This window comes from Podarcis gaigeae, assembly GCF_964106915.1.
Source record: "Podarcis gaigeae genome assembly, chromosome: 1".
NCBI classification, from domain to species: domain Eukaryota; kingdom Metazoa; phylum Chordata; class Lepidosauria; order Squamata; family Lacertidae; genus Podarcis; species Podarcis gaigeae.
This window is the reverse complement of record NC_139678.1, coordinates 64,243,205-64,267,894: the sequence shown is the minus strand read 5'-3', so window position 1 is coordinate 64,267,894 and position 24,690 is coordinate 64,243,205. Positions and strand designations below refer to the sequence as shown.

At 39.0% G+C, this 24,690-nt stretch overlaps 1 protein-coding gene across 3 annotated transcripts in view; it reads left to right on the top strand.

Moving 5' to 3' along the window:
- MPPED2 (metallophosphoesterase domain containing 2) overlaps positions 1–24,690 on the top strand; it is a 118,785-nt gene that overhangs the window by 13,121 nt on the left and 80,974 nt on the right. The gene's annotated exons all lie outside the window — the stretch shown is intronic.

The window sequence follows — 24,690 nt, the reverse complement described above, 5'->3', positions numbered from 1 at the left end:
AAGCTAGCCAAAATAGCATTTCTGATTATATCTGGTTGTTGTTTTTTTATTCATCTAATATTCATTTGTGCAGGATTTTTTTTGGTAATTTTATTTTAAAATCATCTTTAATTTTAGAGAAATATCAAGAAGTCTGGCTTATAAACCATGAGCTGTGAAAACTCATGTCTTCTCAAATGGTCCATCCTCCCTTCAGTTGAATAGGAAAACTGATGTATTTCAGAAAAAAACTGTGCACAAACAACCTTATCATTCATGGGAATCTTTCTCATAGATCTTTGCACAGAGGCTGCTGAGATGAGAACGGGTTTCATTAAAATGTTGATGACATTATTGAGGGATTCAATATTATAATGTTAATGTTCCAGTCTGTTTCTGGAATCTGTTCCATATGGACAGCCTGTCTGAAACTTCATTAAGGTTATTCACAATTTGTGAGTGCATCTTGAACAGTATACAGGAACAAGGCCAGTTTATTTTCCGTGGCTTAAAGGCAAAGAAGCTGTTAGGATGATTACATAAGCTACGCTTCAGTTTAATACTTGTTGGAGCAAATGATTTTTATATTTCAGTCCCAATTATGATTATTTACGGAAAGAAATTAGACTTCTGAGAAATATGACTTGAATCCTAACCCATTGCTCCATTCATAGAAAGCATTGCTATTCACAGAAGAAGAATTGAACCCACAGAAGACCTCCTTTCGTGAGTGATATCTTCCTGTGGAAGGATTCAAATCTCTGTGTTAATCTCTGTGAAGTGCAAGAGAAAGATTGGTAAAGTGACAATGATATATGCAGCACAATTCCTTCCTTATTTAGTTCAGTGAATAAGAATAATCCATGTTTACATAAAGTTCATGAAGTTAACAAGAAGTCTTCAGATAGTTGTATGTGTTCTACTTTGTGTACGTTTGTGAATACGCATATACATTTCTATCCACTTTCTACTTTTGCGCTTTTTATTTTATAGCAGTAAATTACTTCACCCTCACAAATCTAGCTTTTCTGTCCAGTTTCCAGCTTTGTGCCAAAAGAAACGAAACTCTGATGTTTTAAGGAAGACCTGGAAAAAGTTATTGAACCTGTGGTTTTATTTAATATAACAATGGAGAGCAGGTCTGTATGAGAACTGTCAACATTTTTGATGAATAGGTCAGTTTAGTCTATAATTTTGACAATGACAATCATATTTGCGGTTCAGATTCTCAGTCTACCAGCATTTATGGAGATTAAAATAAACAGAGCGTGGCTGAGCCAGCTGTGAAGCAGCCATTCAGCAACTTGTGAAAATATAGTTACATTTGATACCTCTTTTCCAAATCCTTTTTGAAACAACTTGATTGCAGAAATTAAGTTTCTCGTGGAAGATTTTTTTTTGCTGGGGGAGGATTAGTTTGAATAAATTTCTCTCCCTGTTTTTGAAGGCAGTAGTTTTACAGTGCAGAGCTACACATACTTTAAAGAAGTGCTCAGTTGATAGAATGTGAGACTCTTAATCTCAGAGTCAGTGGGGTTTGAGCCCCACTTTGGGTGAAATATTCCTTCATTGCAGGGGGTTGGACTAGATGATCCTTGTGGTCCCTTCCAACTCTTCTATGAATCTATGAAAGTAACATATCTGCTCAAAAGTAAGTCTTCATTCCAGATGAAAGAGTACAGGATTGCAGCTTTAAAGTATTAAATTGAAACAGCGCCAGTGGAATAGAGTGTCTCTTGGATTTCATTGACTTGTAAATCATACCTTACTAGAAAAGAAGGACCATTGCCTTCTGTAGTGAGCTATCCAGGAGTAGCTGGCATGGTGGGCTGTGCCACAATCACCCTCCCAACACTGGCAGCACTGTTGCTTACTGGGACGGGGTGCAGCAGCAGTAAGGTTGGATCTGTACAGGTGCATGATGAAATGTTTCACATTAGAAGATGTGCAGGTAGATGAGTCCTTGATAGTATGGCTGTTGTTGCAATGTCCTGGATTGTCATGAGGCTGGAGAAACATCGCCCGGCTGTGAGGCGTGAAGGCTGCTCCCCGCAAGGTCCTTTCCAGCTGGCCTAGGGGGCAGGGCCCACACTCACCCAGACCTACTAAAGAGGCTCCTCATGAGGCCGGAGGAACATCGCTTGACTATTGTTTTATTGATTTAATATGCTATACACCGCTTTGAGGTTTTTTTTATTAAAAATATAAAGTGGTATAGAAATTAAATAAATAAATGAATGAATAGTGTTACTTGAGTAAATACGAGGATAGAGCTAGGACTGGGGTTTGTTGCAGAGGTTAATTTTTCTAGAGAAGGCTTCCTCAACCTTGGCCCTCCAGATGTTTTGAGACTACAATTCCCATCATTCCTGACCACTGGTCCTGCTAGCTAGGGATCATGGGAGTTGTAGGCCAAAAACATCTGGAGGGCCGAGGTTGAGGAAGCCTGGTCATTATTCCATTGTTACTGATGATGAGGACTTGCTTTAGGTTGTGAGGTGATTTGTGAGTAGTAACAATCTCTCCCTTGTAAGAGGAAGCTATTATTCAGCAGATGTTTATGTGAAGGCTTCCCTGACTCAGAAATCCATCCTGAACATGAGATCAGGGGTGGGACTGGGAAAGCCACATGATGCCAACCCATCCCACAATGTGGGGACCTGTGACCAGATGGCCTGTATGCTTATTCTTCTGTCCAGGTGCTGTGGACAGCCACCTTCAAAGTTCCTGCTCTATGTTCTTAAGTTCCTTTATCTTTAAACTAGATTTGAATCAGACAGAGGACTTCTAGAGAAAGAGGTTCCCTTTAAATAAAGAACCATCCTCTGCAAAGTAGGACACTTGGCCTGACCTAGTAACCTTTCATTTTCCTGTGAGGTAGACAAGGCCTCATTTACAAGGTGTCATCTGAAGCAACTAAACATAACCATAAACCAATACAATGACCTTATTAGTTTTTCTAGCCCTTTTGAAATATATAATAGTTCTCAAGGGAGAAAGGGATAGAGAGATAAAGAAACTAATAAAACAAAGATGCATAAGTATGACAAGAAAAGCCCTTATGGAATAAAAAAGAGCTAGCATGTATTTTTTTTTACCTCCTTTGGAAAAGGAATAGCAAGAACTGAATAAAACTGAGATGTGCTGATTGTTTAAAACAGAGCACAGAGACTCAAAGTTTCCAGCTCCAGTGTCTTCATAATGCAACCTCTCAGTATAATGTGACCATCAAAACAGTTATTTTGAAGAGTGTGGGACAAGTTCCTTTTGTATGACATTTCCAAGGGGCTTGTAAAATGGCCATAATAGTTCTGTCAGTTCTTTGCAGGGCATGGTGTAGAAGGGTTAAGGACCAAGGCATCTGGAGTTTTGGAAATAGTTCTTGTTTACATGTACTTCAATAGATAGAGGAACCATTTCTGGTAACTGTTCCATTATTTTTTTGCTGAGCAAAGCACAGCTAGGGTTGTGATCTGGACTGCTGTCATCTGTTATTAGGACATTAATTTCTGAAACAAACACATTGTGTTGCTGCATCTAAAAAGAAGACTCCTCTACTTTGAGGTTCCTCAAGGATCTTCTGAATTACTATACGCAGGGCAATTCAGCCCCCTGTGCTGCAGAGGTGTCCTGCTAGCCAGCCCTTCCTGGATCTTCTCTGTCACCAGTGTCACCAGTGAGGGAGCCCTGCTGGAAAGAGTACGCTAAGAAACCTGCCCAAATGGGCAGAAGCTACTGGAAAACAGTGTTTTGGATGCTGGGAAAGGTCGGAAACAGATTCTCAACTGTCCCTGCTTTGATCATGTTTGCAATAGGGCCTCTTCTCTGCACCAGCCTGGAGGCAGCATAGCAATTTTTCCTCCTTCTCCATCTTCTGCTCTGGTCAGAATAAGCAGCAAGTCCGTGGAGGTGAAAGCTGTGTCACTCTTCTAAGCTTGTCACAGTGTGATTGGAACTGATGTTATAAATTGGTTGTTGCATTTGTGCTTTCTATTATATTAAGTTTATTTTTTTATTACACTGTATGCTACTCTGAGTACTTTTAGTATAAGAACGGGATGTAAATTAATATTATTATTTTATTATGATGTACTGTCCGCTTGGTATGGCAAGGGATGAAAGGAAAATCTCCAAATATAAAGCTGGGCATCCTAGGGATAGGGGCTCAAGAAAACAGTTTGCTGCATTGGCCTGCTGGTAGGCTCATTAATTGTTGTTTCTGGATTGAGGGCCTATGTACATAAGTATTTGAAACATGCAACACAGAAACAGAAAAATAGGAATTGATATGGACAATAGAATCACCTGGCCAAGATAACTCAGTTGGTTAGAGCGTGGAACGATAACGCCAAGGTTTCAGGTTCAGTTCCCTTATGGGATGCCTGCATATTCCAGCGTTGCAGGGGGTTGGACTAGATGCTCCTCAGTTCTACAGTTCTTTGATTCTTTGATAGAGCTATAGGTGCATTAGAGAAATGGGCAAACCTGGATAGCTCCATTGGTTAGAGCATGGTGGGTATTTAGCAGGATAAAATCGATATAAATAGGGTGGAAAATGGAGTTTAGCAAGTATGCAAGTGAAAACCAGTTGGAGTTATTAGGATTCAGGAATTGTTTATGTTTTAAGTTTCTAGCAAGCATCAATTTTTTAGGTGTTAACCCTGAACACAGCTGAAAAAAATCCTGATGTGTCCCATGAGGTCAGGAGCGGCCTTCACAGTTGATGGGAATGACCTACAATTTTGGATGTATTGCCATATCATTTTCCAGCAAAAACATTATTGTTCTATTTTAATCTGTCCATACAATCCTATCTTGTAAGACTTAATTTTGTCCCTGTTTTGCATTTATCATTCTTTACCCAGGCATTCCTTGAAACTAGAGCTGCAAAGGTTCTCAAAGATGTTGACTGATTTCTTTTGAGTATTGTTTGTGCATTTTGAAACAAATAGACAGTTCCCTCAAAGCAGAGCATCACTATTCTATCAGCAAGCACATTGAACTGATAACATATATTCATTCAGCACACTGTAGACAGCTTTCCCTCCTGTTGGGCAGTAGTGTGGGGGAAGGCTGAGGAGAGTGTTTGTGCATAAGGTGTCGGAAGCACATTATGTGCAGTATTTGTAACAGAAGGCCTTGCTAAAGTATTTACCACATTTGCTGTGTGTGTGATGCAAAGAATTGAACGCAGTGACTGGGAGCAGCAGGGTCAGCACATCACTCTGAAATGTTAACCACTATATCAAGTTTGTGGAGAAGTAATAGCATTATTACTGTATATCAGCTTTCAGTCTATAATACAGAGAATACAGGGCCAAGCTTACTGTGTTTAAGCTGCTCTTCAGCTGAAAACTGACCCTAAGTCATGTATTGTGCCCTGGCATTCTCTCCCTTGTTTCTACAATTCTAGACCGCTGGAAAGGAGAAAGGTTTTTGTTAACCCTCTGTTTCCTTATGGGTTCAGAGTTGGCACGGACATTGTGACTGAGCCTTCAAACTGGCACCAGCTTTTCAGTAGTTATGTGCAGTAGTTATAGCTAGGGGGTGGTGAGGTAGGCGCCCGCCAGGGCACAAGCAAGCCCCCCCCAGCTAAATCGGCTAAAAATATGTCTATAAATATGCCTATAAATAAAAATACTGAATATTGCCTCATAAGAAATGGTTTTTAATAGAGGGTGAATTGAATGGGTGGATAAGAGGTGGAAAGAAGAGCTAACTTGTCAATGGCCAGGGGGCGCAATCTGGACGGTTCCGTCAGGGGCGCAAGATCACCTAGCTACGGCTCTGGTCGTATGTGGGGTGGTGGAAGCTGCCTTCCAAACCCCGCTGCAGGTTGCTTGGATGGGGCTATGGGTGGGCAGTGGTGAAGTGAGGTTGAAGCCACGAAGATACCCTAGCAGGAACACTGCATTGGCAGCAGCAGTCCTGCCAGTACGACTGTGGAGCCCCAGCCTTGGCACTGCCCTGCCACCAGCCCTGTCTAGGTAAGCAGCAGCATAGGAAAGGGGGCTCTGCCCCACCACGCTTGGTACTTCTAAAGCTCTTGAAACTAAACAAACTTTTTAAAGGCCATCTCTCTTTAAATACGCATTTGTTTTGTCTTGAGTTTTCGTCTCGAGAAAGAGCCGTGTCTCGTTTTGTAAACACTGCGTAGCAATTTGTATTTCAAATACATCACTGTGATTGACTGAGGTGGGGGGGGGGGATCCCAGAACACTTCTTAGCACAAGCACTTCCAGGGAATTAATGAGAGATCAGATTGCCAACCCAAGCTTTCGGATCCTTCGGAGATTGTTTTACTTGTTTGTGCAAAGTTTCTAGACTATTTTGTCTACTAAGGATGCTATCATTATAATGAGGCAGTGCGGATCAAATACAGCAGTACAAGTTTTTAGACATCCTATGAGAATTAAAAGGGAGATAATAATCCTCTAGGGGCATTATTTTTTTGCACTGTGACCTTTGATTGTGTTTTGCCAGACTACTTTACATTGCTCCATCTTGACACGGCCACTGTGTTAATGGCGAAAAAGCATACGCTTTGTTTATCTCTGAATTTGATACATCAGCTTGGCAACAAAACTAAGACCTTTAACTCATAGAGTTTTCACAATTTGTTGTTAATTATCTGTTACTATAAATTCTGTGCCTTGGGAAAAGGGGACTGTTTTGATGCGTGTTCATAAGTAGAACATTCATTTTTTTTCTCTAGGCAAAAGGGAAAAACAACTTCTGCTTTCATTGGTTTTAAGAAAAGTAACTCTTCTGAACATTTGCCGCCTTTTAGTTTGCTAGATCCCATTAATGGCAAGAGGATTTTGTAAAAAAATCCTTTACAATTTAGGCATGTTGAAGATTAGAGAAATGCACCTCAGTTTGTATGCAGAATTCACTTGTAACGAGATACAAGCACACTGGCTGCCTTTAATGATAAGTATGCATTGTATGTGCCCAACCTATTGCCTTGAGCCAATTTATTTCTTTAAGGAGGTTAGACAATTTCCCCCCAGTTTTAAATGACTTTAGCTCCCTGTATTTTATGAGATGTTTATTTTGTCAGGGACAGAATTTAAGAGTTTGATCTCAAAGCCTTTGAAGTCAATAAAATTTCACCATTCAGTATGCAGTGTAGGCAGAGACAAAAATCATGTTTTCCTGCAAATATAACTAGCCTCACCTTGGAAGATGGTTTTACCCTGTGTCACATTAGAAAGAAATAACTCTGTTTCATTTGGTGCTATGTGGAGGGCAACAGAGGCAGCCACACCTCCTGTCTAATAAAACACTAAAGAAATGTAATAAAATTGCAGGTGAACAGTGCCAACGGGAGCATTAGGCTGGAAACAAAATGAATAGAAGATGAAAGATGAACAATTGATTTGAAAGAACCAGAAAGCAACTTGCAAGAAAACAGGCACAGAATATAACTCTCTGCACATATCGTGCCTCTACAGTTGTACTTGTCTGTCTCCGTATGCATTGGAAAGTAATCTTGCAGTACAGTTGAGAAAATGAATATTGCTTGCTATTATTGGAGTTCTGGTATCAGATACGGACCAAGATTATGCATGTTTATTATGTCACAAACAAAAGTCCTTTTTAGCTGTTAATTCCTCCCCCAGCTCTCAAGTAATAGGCCATAAAGGTACACACAAGGCAGTCTCAGAATGTTGATTACACGTGTAAGTTATGGTACTGTTGTGTTGAAGGCAGAATGTGTGCAGAAGGCACGTGAATCTGCAACACTGTAAAACAGGCTTCTTCAACCTCAGCCCTCCAGATGTTTTTGGCCTACAACTCCCATAATTCCTATCTAGCAGGACCAGTGGTCAGGGATGATGGGAATTGTAGTCTCAAAACATCTGGAGGGCCAAGGCTGAGGAAGCCTGCTATAGAAGCTCATCTGGTTGACCACTTTGAGAACAGAATACTGGACCAGATGGATCACTGGCTTGATCCAGTAGCTCTTACGTTCTTGTGAAGCTAAGCAGGTTGAGTTCCGTCACGGAACATAAGCAGCTACCTTATATCCCATCAGACCACTGTTCTATCAACCCTTTGGGGTTGGAAATGAATTTTCCCTTGGAATATTTCCCTGTCTGCCAATGTAGCATAAAGTGCCAAAATTACAAATGGAGTATTTGGAGTATATTCATGGGAATATTTTTGTTAAAATGTTAACAAAACTTTCATTGGAGGCACCTGGGAGATAAACCTTGTTTGCATGCTCATGGGGGAAGAAAACTATTTAAGTATGTGCTGTTGATTCAAATGGCGTTTCCGTGTGCTGCGCTGGAGCTGGCTCGCCAGAGCAGCTTCGTCACGCTGGCCACGTGACCCGGAAGTGTCTCTGGACAGCGCTGGCCCCCGGCCTCTTAAGTGAAATGGGCGCACAACCCTAGAGTCGGACACGACTGGCCCGTATGGGCAGGGGTACCTTTACCTTTTACTATTGATTCAGATAGGTTATATAAAATATTAGAAACTCAGTTATATAAACTCTGTGCCAAATTTTCCAGTCCTGAGAATATGCCAGCATCAAATGTTTAAGACACAGTGTGAGCTTTCTGGTCTGAAATTACTGCACCACAACACTGCAAGACATTACGGGACCCAGCTAAGAGTTCAGGTGGGTTAAACGTAGACAGAAGAGTTGTTCCATTTCCAGGTACTATTGGTCATTTGCAAAAGTGGCAGAGGCTATTTAAACACTTGGGAGGTTGGAGATGCTGGTGTTTCCCCTAGTGTGAAACTTACCCCTTCATTATGGGGAGGGGAAAAGGAATGAATCCACATGGGCAGTTTAAATGAGCCTATATTCCACTTTAAATATGCACCGGATGCAGGGGAGAAAACCCGGCATGCTCTCTCAGGATGCTGTTAGGGCCAAGCAGAATCTCATTAGGGACAACTTCAAAGATCAGTTCCGCATGTCCATAAAAACAAGTGTAAATTATCTTGTGTGAGGCGGCTGTTAGCAGTTGCACTGTTACATTATGCATGATTCTAGACTGCTCATAGTATGAGCAAACTGCACTATGTTCCATTAGTGTTTTTCATTTTTATGCTAAGCCTTGCAGCTTAGCATTTTATTGGTGTTATTTTGGTATAATATATTATTTGACTTATTATTTATTTCCTATTGCTCTTGCTGTTAACATTGAAGCCAGGCTTATATAAGCGTAGGACGGCTCTTCAGTAGCTACATTATTAAAAAGCAATAACTCATACAGGCCACTCGGCTTTATTGACAGTTTGACCTGCTTTCACATTCCATTTTGAAGATTGCTACTTTGCCAGGACTGCATTCAGACTGAATCTAGAAATGCTTCCCTTGACACCTCATTGAATTTCTTACTGTTTATTTATGAAATTAATAAAATAGCAGGCTAGAAACTTATCAATGCACAGCTAATCTTCAGACGGCTGTCCTTCCACTATTCGTGGAACTGTAATAACGCTCAGGATATGTTAGAATTAAAAATGCTTTGAATTAACACGGATCAGTCTGGAATGATCTTTTTTTCCTATTGCAAAACTTGAAAAATATATTTAAAGTTCTTTTTGCTATACATATGCATGAGAGAGTAAGCTTGTTGCCTTGGAGCCCAGTTTTGCTACTGCCAACTCTGCCGCTGGTTGTGAGATCAGGGGATATTCCTGCCACCAAAAGTGGGGCAGTGGCTTTCTCAATTTGCCCCTTGCACCCAAAATCTGCTCCAGAAGATTGGGGAATCCTATGTAATAATGTAAGAGGTCTTCAAGGGGAGGAGAGAATACGAAAACATCACTTCTCACTCTTTGTACTCATTGCATCTTCTGCTAGACCAAAAGCCTTCTGTGCAAAAGGAGTACTTCTATTTCATCCTTTCTGTTTCATATGTACGAAAACATAGTACAGTGGTACCTCGGGTTAAGAACTTAATTTGTTCTGGAGGTCTGTTCTTAACCTGAAACTGTTCTTAACCTGAAGCACCACTTTAGCTAATGGGGCCTCCTGCTGCCGCTGCATGATTTCTGTTCGCATCCTGAAACAAAGTTCTTAACCTGAGGTAATATTTCTGGGTTAGCAGAGTCTGTAACCCGAAGCGTATGTAACCCAAGGTACCATTGTAAAACCAATGTATACACAATACTATACGTATCTACCCAGAAATAAGTCCTGTTGAGTTCAGTGTGCCTTTCTCTCTTGTAGGAGGCATAGGATTGCAGCCTTAGTATTTTTCATTAAGACTTTCCCCTAGCATTTGAAAAATTTGAAATAGATTTATTTATTTTGGTGTTTGTTTGTTTTTAAAAAAACATGATGAAAGTAGAAAGAGATTTAGCAAAATGGAAATCATGCCCGTTATCGTGACTTGGAAAAATATTTTGCAATTAAAATGGTGATCCTACCAAAAACCATGTTAACAAGGCAGGGCAATTACAGCAGAGCAAGAACTGTGTAATAAATAAGAAGTGTAATGAATACTTACGGGATCTGCTATGGTACACACCAAGAACATGCAGCCCTGACTCCCTTTACTTGTCAATCGCTATGTCTGTTTTGAAAGTTTGGTGTTGGTGTGAATATAATAAAAAATGAGCCACGGGCGTCTCTCCTACTGCATCTGTTAACAAACGAATCTTCAGGATTGCTTGTTCAGCACGGTCCTTGAAAAATGTGGTACTTTTCAAATTGGTTAATTAATGGACACATAATCAAATTTGAACAAGTAATATTAAAGTTGGACTCTTATCTGCCCACCACTATTTCCATATTTTCAGTTAAGTAAGCCCCTTTGGCAAACTTCTGAAAAATTCAGATCAAAAAAAGGATATAGCAAATGCTTCCACCAGCTATCCCCAACATTCGAAAATAAGTGTGAGAAAGATCTGTTAACAGATTAACTTCATTAAAGAAATGGAACAACTTGGTTGTTCAATACAATACTATTATTAATAAGAGTCAACCATAAGGGGAAAATTAAAATTCATGTAACACCCTATGGGAAAACAAAATTTATTAAACCAATGCAAGAAGTTGGAGAGCAGCCAAAACAGACTTTGTAGATTATTTTTGGTCAAATATATGTTGAAATAAAAATATTATAGATTATTACTATTACTATTATTATTATTATTATTATTAAAAGCTGGATTTACAACCAGTCACATTCCTCTTGATATGTGCATGGTCATGCCTCAGGTGCAACTCGAAAAACAAAAATTCTCTTCCTATATCAGAATGGGTAAGAAAAATATGGGAAACGCCTTACTATTTAAAGCAACATATAAAACAATAGCCAGAAGAAACCCCAAGCAAATTAATTAAAAGATGGAAGTTTCTGAAGTGAGAAAATTTTACCTTTCTGCCACTGTAAAAAACATCAAATTACTGTTTAAATTGGGGGGGGGAGGGTATATACAATGTACAACATATGAGCTGGTTCTATAATTTTTATTCTCTTTCTTTTGTGTAACTTGTTATAAAAACAATATTTTAGGTATTTTAGCCAAATATACTTATTTTCCCCCTTCTTTTAAATCCTAATGATATTTTTCCGTTGTTACGCAGTTCTTCTCGTGCATCTCCCCCCACCCCCTTTTACAGTTTCAAGCCAAACAGATTCACATTAGTGGTGGCGTTTCATGACATTCGTTTCAGAATGCTACTATTATTTTTGCTTTATTGTTCAGAAAGCCTTTCCTTATTATTCTTTTTCACAGTGCTTCTCCAGTTCTTTTGTTTGTTAATGTGTGTACTAGTACACACAGTAGACAGGCTCTGTCCTTTCGGGTTTTTTGCATTTCTGTCCTTTCTATGTACAGTTACAGATAGGTAGCCGTGTTGTGTTTTGTCCTTTCTATGGTAATTCTATGTGCATATTTTACACCTACCCATAGTCTACTGAGCAAAGTTGCTATTTGTCTTTACTTTGTTTTGCACAACATAATTTCAAGCATATATTTAGAGTCCATGACTTATGGGATTCTCCCTCTTCCAAATTTATGTCTTGTGTACACCTTTATTGCAATCTATTTTGGACTGGTATAAATTCCTGGTGAATTTATTTGGTCATATTTTCTTGCCGAATATTATGATTTGTAGTATTCTTTTCTGGAGCAGTTTTGTTGATCATTGTTAATAATTGTCACATGATTAGGTAAAAAATTTCCTGGATAAAAAAGTGTTAAAATAATAATTTTAATGTACTTGCAGATATATATGGAACATAAATATATATGAAAAAGTTGTTGAGTACAGCTTATTATAGATTTGACTAGTGTTGAATCTATTCCAGTTATTCAATTTGACTTACATTCTGTTCATTATGTTATTAACAGAACAGTCTAATGTCTACTCAGAAGTAAGACCTACTCAGTACGTCTGTTTAGGATTGCAACCTATGTAATTAGTTTTATAAAAGGATGTGTTTCCAAAAGTGGAACCATTTATCATGGACGTTGCAAGTATGTAGTCTTCTTCGATGGAGCAGTGGATTGATAGATGACCGACAGAACAGTTTGCAATGCTGATTTTTTAAATCTTGAAATGTCTTTAGGACTGTATGCAGATAAATATTTTCTCCTTGATCATTGCTACCTTTCTAATTCATTGGCATCCTTTGTGTCATTACATTAGCCAAACCTCATTTAGCAAAAGACTGACATAGGAAGAAAGATTCACTTTATTTTTGAAGCCCTTCATTTTATTTGACTATGGCTGATGATGTTTGAAATGGCCAAGAGATAAAAAGTAGCAGTGATAGTCATGCTGTAGGGTTGCTAACAGGGCATGAAATAACATCTGGCCAATGGACACTGGAGGTCTGATTCTCCACTGTAGCAGCTGATTGAAATGTTCCTTTGCCAGGTTTGGCAGTTCATGTGGCATTCATGTCACACTGTCCCTGGGGAAACAAATCAAGCAATTGTGAAGTGATTCTGCTGAACGGAGGCTGCAAAGCTAACACTGCACAGCTCCACCTTTCATTCTTGATGTGAGTGTGTGCTTTTCAAGCTGTTTTTAAACTCAAGAATGAAAAACGGCTAGGTGGTTTGCTGGGAGAACAAAAAGCACGACATGGAGCTGCAACATGGAGTGGTAGAATAAGAAAGGGAAGTTTGCAAAGTACAGCACCCTTTACATTCAATTACATTTCACCCTCTGACACACCGATAACGTAGTGAGAAGTATGAGAGAAGGTAAAACCAGCTCTTTTTATTTCTAAAGTTTTAATTTACTGTATCAGAAGCAAAAAGAATTGCACCTTTTACCAAAAGTCTGTGGTTTAGCTGTTTAGAGTATACACATGCTTATGATTTATATCACCTACATCTTTGTGCTCCAGTACACAGCAACAAAAACACAGTCACAGCTAATATTCCTGTAGCAATTACAGTCATACCTCGGGTTGAATATGCTTCATGTTGAGCGCGTTTGAGTTGCGCTCCGCGGCAACCCGGAAGTAACGGAGCGTGTTACTTCCGGGTTTCGCCACTCACGCATGCACAGGCGCTCAAAATGACATGTGCAGAAGCAGCAAAAAGCGACACACGTATGCACAGACGTGCCGTCACTAGTTGTGTTTGCTTCTGGATGCAAATGGGACTCCGGAACGGATCCCGTTCGCATCCCGAGGTACCACTGTATAGTGTTTGCTCTGTGTACAACTGCCTTTTAGATTATAGATAGATAGATGATAGATAGATAGATAGATAGAGAGAGAGAGAGAGAGAGAGAGATGATAGATAGATAGATAGATATAGATAGATAGATAGATGATAGATAGATAGATAGATAGATGATAGATAGATAGATAGATGATAGATAGATAGATAGATAGATAGATGATAGATAGATAGATGATAGATAGATAGATAGATGATAGATAGATAGATAGATAGATAGATAGATAGATGATAGATAGATAGATAGATAGATGATAGATAGATAGATAGATAGATAGATAGATAGATAGATAGATAGATAGATATAGATAGATGATAGATAGATATAGATATAGATATAGATATAGATATAGATAGATGATAGATAGATAGATAGATAGATGATAGATAGAGTGGGAGAGATAAAATGTCCAGTGGTATCATGTTAAATTCCTATGGTGTTAGATTTTTACCAAATAGTTGCCCTGGTGTGAGCATATCCAGGCTTTACCTTCTTTTAATTTCTTTGGCTTGATACTTCAAATGGTCATGCTCAGCAGACAGAGGAATAACAAGACAGAAAGTCTACAACCCTTGCTATGTCTTGGTCATAGTTTATTTATCAAAGGTCAAGGGGAAAGTAATGCACTGGATCATGTTTATATGTCTCCTGTCACCACACTCTGCATGAGTGATTGTTGGGCAGAATAGTTTGCAGTAGTCGGCGGTATCCTTTAGTGCTAGCGTCAATTGAAGTTGTATGTGCTTCAATGAGCCCATGGTGCACAGATCTAGGAACTTCACATTATTTCTTGCAGTACAAATAATCACAAAGATTAATCACTTTACTTTAGAAATCTACCTTGGCGATTAGGGCCTTCCAATAACTGGAGAGTTTGCAGTCAGCTATAATGTTTTAGCTTTATATTAGATGGTAGCAGCAGTAATCAGAAACTTCAAGTGTAATACTTATTACATTATTGTTACATACAGTTCCCTTTACCACAACTTTAGTGGACATTTAAAGGAAATTTTAAATGTGTACATGCCATTAAAGACCCTCAAAATTTAATATTGCTCCCAATTTTCTAGCATACCCATGTCTGTAGCTACTACGTTCTTGAATATTTCAGCGTGAAAGGAATTTCAAAAGATTTCTGGAGTTGGCTGAATTATTCATTGCCAATTTAGCTCTTTGTTCTGTAAATGGAGCATTTGAACCAACTCTGATTTCTCCAGTTGCATTTGTTATTCATATTTGCTGACCAAGTAGTGTGAAATATTCTGGTCGATGGTTATTCAGAAAAATCCTCATTCTGACCATTCCAAGTGTGTGATAGTTTATAAAATCACCTCATATTGTTTCTACTTTGTGGCTTGATGGCTAGTGATTTTATAAAGATCCTGGCGAATAATCAATAATTATGCCACTAAAATAGATAATATAAGAATGAACAAAAAGACAGCAATAAATTCTTAAGCTTATATGCTTAGAAATCCTGTAGCAATCTGCACAACTTAAGAACTTGCATCTGGGTATAAGACATAGCCATGAGGTGTCCCCCCATCCCCAATGTTCCACTTTATTTATTTTGATAAGTATGATATATAGCAAAATAGAAGGAAAACAATAAATTGAAGGGAAAATACATGTAAAATAATTGTTTTTGCTAGTGGTTGGAAACAAGATCATACAACTCAAATAATTTTTGTATAGGAACTCAAGTGCACGCATGAAGGTCTGTTGCCAACAAGCTTTGCCCTATTCATTTCAATGAAGACAGCACATTTCTTTTGAAGGGTTTTATGACTTGGTTTATTCCATAGAAATGAGTGGAAGAGCTCATACATACCGTATTTTTCCATGTATAAGACTAGGTTTCCCCCCTAAAAAACAATGTCCAAAATTTGGGGGCGTCTTATACACGGATAGATATCCCCCCATTTTCTTAAATGGGAGTCCCCCAAAATAGGGGGCATCTTATACATGGGGGCGTCTTATAGACGGAAAAATACGGTACCGGTTTCCATCAGCATTCGTATGGGCGCAATCTTTTTGATTGGAGAAAGGTGTCTGTTTCTTGGCATAGTTGCGAGCCTGTATGGCATGTTTTCCAATCAAAGTAAGATACATTTTCATAATTTGGAATACACTACCATTGAGCAATGATCAAAATAGAGAATTTGCCAGCGTAAACACACACACATATATGCGATCAAACACCAACTTAACAAGCAGAACAAATCATCCAGTACTCTACACCTGTTGAAACAGGGTGGTCTTCACCATCTTCCTAATTAACTGTTACCACCTTGACCAGCAGTTGTCATACTTTTTTGTGTGGATCGCTTGGAAACTTCTGTGCTTCCCAGCAGACCACAGAAACCTTTACACTGACGATCGTCAAAGCCCTTGCTTTATTATGAAAATCATGGACCCTAAGCCAGGACCTTGTTAGCTGGTTGATTGATAAATCCAGCCTTGGTCCAAACAGCCTCTTACAAGCCAGGCTTCACAAGTTGAGAGCCATTATCAGGGATGCATACTACCTTTCCCTTCTTCATTTCCACTCAGGATTGAATTCTCCTTCCTTTGGCAAAAATAGCTTTGCTTTCTCTTACGTTAACAATCTGCCTTTCCTGCTGCAGTCCACACAACACCTTCTGTTCTGCTCTGGAGTGTCCCTCAGCCCTCTGGAACAGATTTGAGGGGGCATGCAGGAAGCTTTAGTGGGAAGGGAGAATAGGCAAAAGTAACTTTCCCTTCTCCTATACTAATGGACTTCTCCATTGGACCCAACATTGTTCCACAAGTTCTACAATAGTCACAGCAAGTCATGTTTTTACCATGGCTCCATAATCATTTCTAAATAAGTAGATGGAGTCTTTTGTCTTAAAGTGCAATCAGCAAGATTGCATTTGCATTGCTCATAAGTAAATCACATAAGTGAAATTACATTTCCTGAATCTAATTCTGCATCATAAAATGTTATGTTGTGCAGCTTGTTTCTTTCTCAGGCCTTGAGCTTCTTATATGTTGACAATTTTCTTTTACACTTGAGAATAAGCAGATACATACTCACTTTATTAGGCGTAGAAACTGGCATTCTCTAGTGCGTGGCACCATCAGTCTTGCAACCCAACTAACGAAAGTGGAGACAAATTTAGAAAGCAGTTTTCATATATTCAAAAATCTCATGTGCTGTTGCATATGAAATGTTTGCTAATCTTATTTTCTCATTAGTGGCAGCTTCTGCTCAATAAGTAGTAAGGCTTTAACTTTGATTTGTGGATGTGTACAATGAAGCATTTCAGTATGTTTCACTCCCAACTGACTTGTGTTATAATTGCTAACTTTATGGCCATGTTTCGCTCTGTGTGTCTTTTACTGGTATAAAATTGAAGGTAAAACAATTTTTAAATTGAGTTTCTAAAACTAACCTTGAGGCAATTTTTTATCTTGACTATAATTCATTTTTGTAACTCATTGAAAAATAAATGATTTAACACAGGAAGAATAATTGTTGACCACATAAGTCAGTAAAACTGATGATAAATGGCAATGTCTCAGGTATTCCTTCTGAGAAAGTCTTAATTCATTAATTTTTGAAGATGGAAGGATAGACACAGTGTACATAGATAACTTTCTGTGTGGTTGACCACAAAACCTCTGCTTATTACATTATAGAAGCATTATATATTAATATAAAGAAGGCCCATTTTCTTCAAGGTCCCTTCTTACAATGCTGTTGACTTTTTATTTGAATACGTCAAAGCAAAGGCATAGCAATGTTCAGGGGCAACTATATTTTTGTTTTCTGCTAAGAGGAAACAATTTCTGTGGAATTGTTAGTTCTGAAAGGAATGGTTAGCAACAATAATCAGTGCTCAAGGCCAAGCTATTTGAGAACCGCAAATGAAGAAAGGGTTATAAACATATCCTAAAAGCAGAGTAAGGGTATTTCAGAACCTTAATACTGAAGTTTGCAATGAAGGGCTTTCTCAAAGAGAATGCCAGGCTGTTGCTCTGTTGATAATGTTGCCTATTAAATTATTTGGAATTAATATTTTTGTTCTTGGGGCAAAAGTTGATTATTATTATTTTAATAAAAGAAGACTGTTAATTGTTTAAAAACTATCATGCACAAAATTGCTTACAGTCACTTTTTAGCAGATAAACAGATTTAGCTGCTCTTGCTATGCAGATACTGTATTGGTATTAGTTCAGATGTGGACTCTTTGGAAAATTAACTATGCTAACACTTTGTATCCAGAACCCACTGTTGGATTGTGGGTTCACTGACTCCATCATCAGATCTTTCTTATTATGCAAATGAATACATAATTCAAACTAATGTGAAACTAGTTAAGAAATTTGTTTAGATTAACAGAAATGTTTCTGCCCCCCTAAAGTTCTTTGGGGAAAGTATGTGATCCTGAAGCTCACAAAGAAAGAATATCTCATTATACTTATCATTTTTCTTTTCCTGACTTAAAATTTGGTCATTGATCCAGTCAACAAGAAAACATTTTCTCCTCGCCGCAGATGTTTTACATCTTCCTTTTACATTTATATACATTTCTGCTAAGGCATTCTATAAGGTCAAAATAATAGATGCAATGCAAAGGAGTAATGGGAAAGAATAGAATATATCATGCAAAGCAGTAAAGGGAAAGAATAGCAGAAACCAATCACATTCAAGTACCAGCTCTTGCATAATGTTTCATCATAGTTACATATTTACTAGTTTACATAATAGGTGCTGCTCTGCTATTCATTAGGATTCCTTATCCCTTAAGCCTGTTGCTTAAAAGTGAGTACCGTATATTACCGTATTTTTTGCTCTATAAGACTCACTTTTTCCCTCCTAAAAAGTAAGGGGAAATGTGTGTGCGTCTTATGGAGCGAATGCAGGCTGCGCAGCTATCTCAGAAGCCAGAACAGCAAGAGGGATTGCTGCTTTCACTGTGCGGCGATAACTCTTGATATTCTGGCTTCTGAGATTCAGAATATTTTTTTTCTTGTTTTCCTCCTCCAAAAACTAGGTGCGTCTTGTGGTCTGGTGCGTCTTATAGAGCGAAAAATACAGTAAATGTTTTTGCCTAAAGCCAATCAAAATATAGTTTGATAAAGAGCTGTAGTTGGGGTCCAAAAAAAGCTATTTAGACATGCCCAAAGACTTATTAATGCATGCTCAGTGGGATTTTTGACTTCTCTTACAACTATTTGACACAACTGTATCACAAACATTTCACAAAAAGTTGCTTATACCATGTGGCTATTGGGGAAATTTATCCAATATCCAAAACTGTTTGCACATCCCTTGGAATTGTTCGCCAAGTAAAGATGGAGGCAATTGTAATTTGCCGGGCAAAAACCCACTCCAGTTTCAACTGGTGTTTTGGCTGCGGTTCTGTCTTTTGTGGAAGGAAAGCTTTATCATATAGCAGAGCAGCCGGCATGACTGGTACCTTTTGTGATGGAATGAAGATTGAATTGCATCTTATCCCTCGAGAGGGGGGCGCCTTTAGGTTAGAAAATGAAACCTTTGCAAAGACACTACAGAAGCTCTCTTTTGCACTGTATATTTTGCTTCTAGATGAAAAGGGAGCACAGCAGCTTTCTTATGCTACAAGTATGTAATAAAGTTATCGTCCTTCTGACCAAATATTTGGGGAAGTAAAAATTAGCTTCAATTTCAGAGTTATTCTGTGGAGAGCAGGAGCTCATTTTAGCAGTGCATTTTTCACAGAGCACTGTTAAACTATGGAAATCATTTCCATAAGGTAGGTATAGCATGGCTACCAATGCCTTTACAAGAGGATTACACAAATGCTTGGAGGAAAAGGCTTTATATGGCTACTAGCCATGATGGCTGCGTTCTGTATCCATGCCTTTGAACATCAGTTGCTGGGCACCACAAGTAGAGCTGTCACTTGTGGACTTCCCATAGGCATCTGCTTGGCCAACCTTGATGCATAGACTTCATGACTGGAGAACAGTGGTGTAGCGTGGGTTGTCAGCACCCGGAGCAAGGCAAGTAATTTGTGCCCCCTAACCCATGGATTTGCGCCCCCTAACCCATGGATTTGTGCCCCTAACCCTAACCCCCAGATGTTGCGCCCGGTGCGGCGTGACCCCCCTGCACCCCCCACGCTACGCCACTGCTGGAGAAACTCTTTGATACAATGCAAACTTGAAATGAGCATGACTTATATGTACTTGATTCTTAGCCCTGAATGTATGGCTCCCAAAATTTGAACTTTGATTCAGTACTTGCAAGATGATGTCACGGGAGCCCTTGTGATCCAGTAACTGAACATAGTGTTGGACTGGAATCAGTGACTTGAGCTTGAGATCCAAGGCCTACTACATAGGCAGTAGGGAGCCCATAGGCTCATGTAAATCACTGTCTCACTAAGAAGATAGTAAAGGTAAAGGGACCCCTGATCATTAGGTCCAGTTGTGACTGACTCTGGGGTTGTGGCGCCCATCTTGCTTTACTGGCTGAGGGAGCCGGCGTACAGCTTCTGGGTCATGTGGCCAGCATGACTAAGCCACTTCTGGCAAACCAGAGCAGCGCACGGAAACGCCGTTTACCTTCCCGCCGGAGCGGTACCTATCTACTTGCACTTTGATGTGCTTTTGAACTGCTAGGTTGGCAGGAGCAGGGACTAAGCTCGGGAGCTCACCCCGTCACAGGGATTCGAACCACCGACCTTCTGATTGGCAAGCCCTAGGCTGCACATTATTTACCTATTTTGTGCAACTTTGATTTCTGTGTAGGGGGGAAAACTATTTAAAGCTCTGACCATTAGGAGTTAGTAGCTTATGTTTTAAATTATGCCCAGTGTTGAATTAGCATTGCTATTTTATATAAACTGGATCACATTCTTTGATTTAACATACATTTCCAAACCTATCTTTTGCATTCTTAAGGAATACAAACTTTGTTTTATTTTAAAGGAATGGAATGGTGAAACCAAACATGTGACCTAACATCAAATTACACGTTTCTACAGTAAAATCACAGGATACAAGTATCTGTGATTAAAGGTTACCTGTTAATGATAAATAACAATCATCATCTTCACACATTGTTGCCTTGTCACTGTGAAGGGATATTTGATATTATTAATAATTTATACACAACTATTTAAGATACACATTACTACACAGTCCTTGTATATTGTGCCCTTGTTATAGCTTCACAAGTCTGGCAATAAGCCTGGGATTGCCAGCATTTTCCTGACAGACACTGTGCCATCAATTGCATGTCAGGTAGATATTCAGCAGGTTCCTATCACAGACTCTTTTAGGTAGGGGAAAGTTGCACTTATCAAATTTCTGACTCTTATGCTATATGCTAGTCCTATACATAGAACTTCTGTCAGAAGAAGAAAAAACATCACCCAGGACCATCAAGAAGACATTCCACTTTGATTCAAGTCCATTTCTTCTGGCTCATGTTGTAACATATTTATGTCATTTATGAATATCTCCTGAATTTTTCACATATACTGGAAGCCACACAGGAATGATTGCATGACCAAAGACAAGGAAATGTTAGAATTGATATACAATTTCTGCTTACCACAGGGATAGTGTTTTCAGCACTGTCTGCACAATGGAGATTATATTTGTACCAGCTTCAGGTCCTCCTGCATGAAGTGTGCAGATGCTATTCTGAGTTATTCTTAGCTGCCTCAGTTTAAATAATGACCTGAGCAAGACCTTAGTACCTCATCAAGATTATGAATCCTTTCTGCTTTCCCTCTTTCCTATCATCAGTTCATTTGGAACTCTTGAGAACTGTGCCATCCACAAGTGCCATCCTATAACATAGTATATGAAGTTCAATTCATTATCCTGAGGTCTGAACCAATGCCATTTTATTTCTCTCATTAAGACACTGTTATTACTGTGGTCCTTGCCAAAAAGGTTAGGGTTAAGAGCTTGTCAACATTACTCCTCTTGGAAGAAGATCTTCTTGCTGTAACATTCAGATACTTAATTCAAATTGATAGAATTACACCATGGGTGGGCTTGTTCTTCTATTTTATAGAGTTTGAAGAACTTGCCTTTGACTTCAAGTTTAGTAGCTTGAAGAATCCTGTAAACGGATTGGATATATCAGAACACATCTTTGATCTGCATTAAGGGATTACTAGTTATATAGCAGAGTCATTGCTATTGGATTTTCTTTCAAGCTATGCTGCTGATACACTGGGGAAGTCAGTTAACCTGTCAATTCCTGTAACCTATTCCCTGATCAAAGTTTTGGCAGGTTATAGTTAATATCAACATCACTGGAATTCTTAGTTTAGGTTGGCATTCATCTTTAATATAAACTCTTCATTAAAGTGCCCCCTCTCTTTTCAGTGTAATGGCAGGGGACATTAACCAGGTGAATATTTTCCTTTCCTTTTATTTGTATACCAGGAAAAGCTTCTCTGTGTGTGGTCAGTCTGAATCGGGGCCAGGGCCAAAAATGTGCAAACCTATCACATATTTTATACATACATTTTTAGCAGGAAAAAGCTACAGACCCTTAAATGTACAGTGGTACCTTGGGTTACATACGCTTCAGGTTACATACGCTTCAGGTTACATACATTTCAGGTTACAGACTCCGCTAACCCAGAAATAGTGCTTCAGGTTAAGAACTTTGCTTCAGGATGAGAACAGAAATTGTGCGGCCGTATGGCAGAGGGAGGCTCCATTAGCTAAAGTGGTGCTTCAGGTTAAGAACAGTTTCAGGTTTAGTATGGACCTCTGGAACAAATTAAGTACTTAACCTGAGGTACCACTGTATAGGGAATCACAAGGCGAGATTACAAAATGAGAACCAAAATGCACAATAAAAGAAACATAAACCAGTAACCCCCACTCACAAACACATTTAAAAGGCCATTTAATGTTAATCCGCCCAAGGGCTGGTTGTAGAGAAACATTTAGCCTAGCACCTAAAAATACTTAATGAAGGGGCCAGGCAAGCCTCCCTTGGGACAACCTCCACAAATGGATACACCTGTTCTCTTTTTGCCATCCTGCGGACCTCTCAGGGAGGAGGCACACGAAAAGGTCCTCAGATTATGATTGCAGGGTCTGTGTCTGTTCATTATTCACTCAGCTTCTGCCTCTAACGTATTCTGTCTCTCCCCATCTGTCCCATTACCCAGCCATTCTTATAGGGAAAAAGAAATTTGAAAATAGCAAATGTGTTTGGGAATGAGCTGGAGGAAGCTAGGGAAATGGGGGGGGGGGGCAAAAGGCAGTGTCACAGGTCTGATGTATTTATTCAAACCTAACACAGAGACACAGACCTGAACAAGGTACTCTATAGCACTGAAAGCAGAAGTTCATTTTCTACTGAAGTGACATGAGGTCGATAAGATTGTAGCCATAAAGCACCAGATGTTTACTTTCTGGTGTTTTTTCTAGAAAATTAAAAGGGAAAAAATTACCCACTGTTACTACACAGGAAAGAAGGCACTAGATAAACATATGCTACGTTCATAATCACAGTTACACCTAGGTTGCCAGAATATTCTCAGTAAGTGAATTTTTGTCTGTGATAAATGCCTTATTAATTTATGAACGTTGTGGGGGGAAATCCATTTAATTGTATGTTACTGTTCAGATTTGCTAAACGTTTATATAGGCCATATAATTATTCAGTCAACCCATTATTTTGGCTTTCTGCTTAACAATATATGCAAGAGTAAGCAAAATCTGTGATTATAGATAATACCTTTGCCATCTAAAAGGAGAAAGAGGCACAAAACCAAAACAAAATATAGATGTTACTTAAGAATTAATGGTTATTCTTTGCATTCTGGCAACAGGGCAATAACTTATCTATTTGTCAACTATTTGTGTTGGATTAAGCCTGCAACCCTATCCCTTGGTATCAATAGCTGAGAGGTGGGGAGAACCGGGGTGCAGCAAGGTGTCCTTTCCATTAGAGAGGACCAATCCTGTTGGGCAATAGTCAGTGGAAAGCCCTCCAAACCTGACATTTCCCAGTGGGGCAACAGAGGTTTTAGATCTGCTGGATCCAAAATCCTACTATCCTTGGGTCTTTCAGCCATGCCAGTCTTGAGCTGACCATGGGGGAGGGTGAAGCCCCTGACTTCTGTGCTAGCCAGCAAGATTGTTCACTGCTCTGCACCTCCCCAACCCCTCATTAAGATTGCTCTTCCTGGTGAATAACAGTTTTGCTGGATTAATAAGCCTTATATGATGAAATAGGTTTTCCCATTGCATGTATGAGTGAATGGCTCATGCTTCTAATTGCTTGAAAATGTATTGTCAGTTGTTTCCATAAATATGGCCCTCTGAATTAAATTATGATGATCCACATTTCATTATGGATTTTTTTAAATACTTTCAAGGCTGGAAAGTTTGTGTATATCTTTTGAACTCAAAATGCTGTATATGATAAACAATTCGCTTGCTATCTGATAAACTGTAAAGCACTGCATAACTAAATAATTAAGGCTACAATCCTTTAAATGCCTTCCTGGGAGTAAGTTCTGTTGAATTTCACTCTAATATGGTACTGTTTAACAAGAGAAAAGTTGTACGATGCTGGATACTGTACAGTATCTATGCTGTAGACTAACATTTACATTATGAAATAATTGGAACAATCTCCCCGAACAGTTGGTGCAGAAAATTCATGCAGAGGATTTCCATAGGCCTGTTTCCTCCCTTCTTATCTATCTGTGTGCCAGTCATGCACACAGACAGCATGATGGGAAATTGATATTATGAACATGCTTCCCTATATTGCCATCCAGTTATATCTTCTAGGATCATGGACTGAGTTGAGAGAGTTGGATGGGCATATGTGAAGAAAATGCAGATATCCCATTCCGTATAACATTCCATTGTGCCATCTACAACAAGGGCTTGTGCATGTGCTTACTAGTTTAAAAGCAGGGTTCTGTGCCCTGTGGAAATTCTGCACACATATAAGCCGCACCTATATTTTGAATGAATTGTGCCCAATGTGTTCAGCATGCGTAGCAAATATTAATTCTGATGGA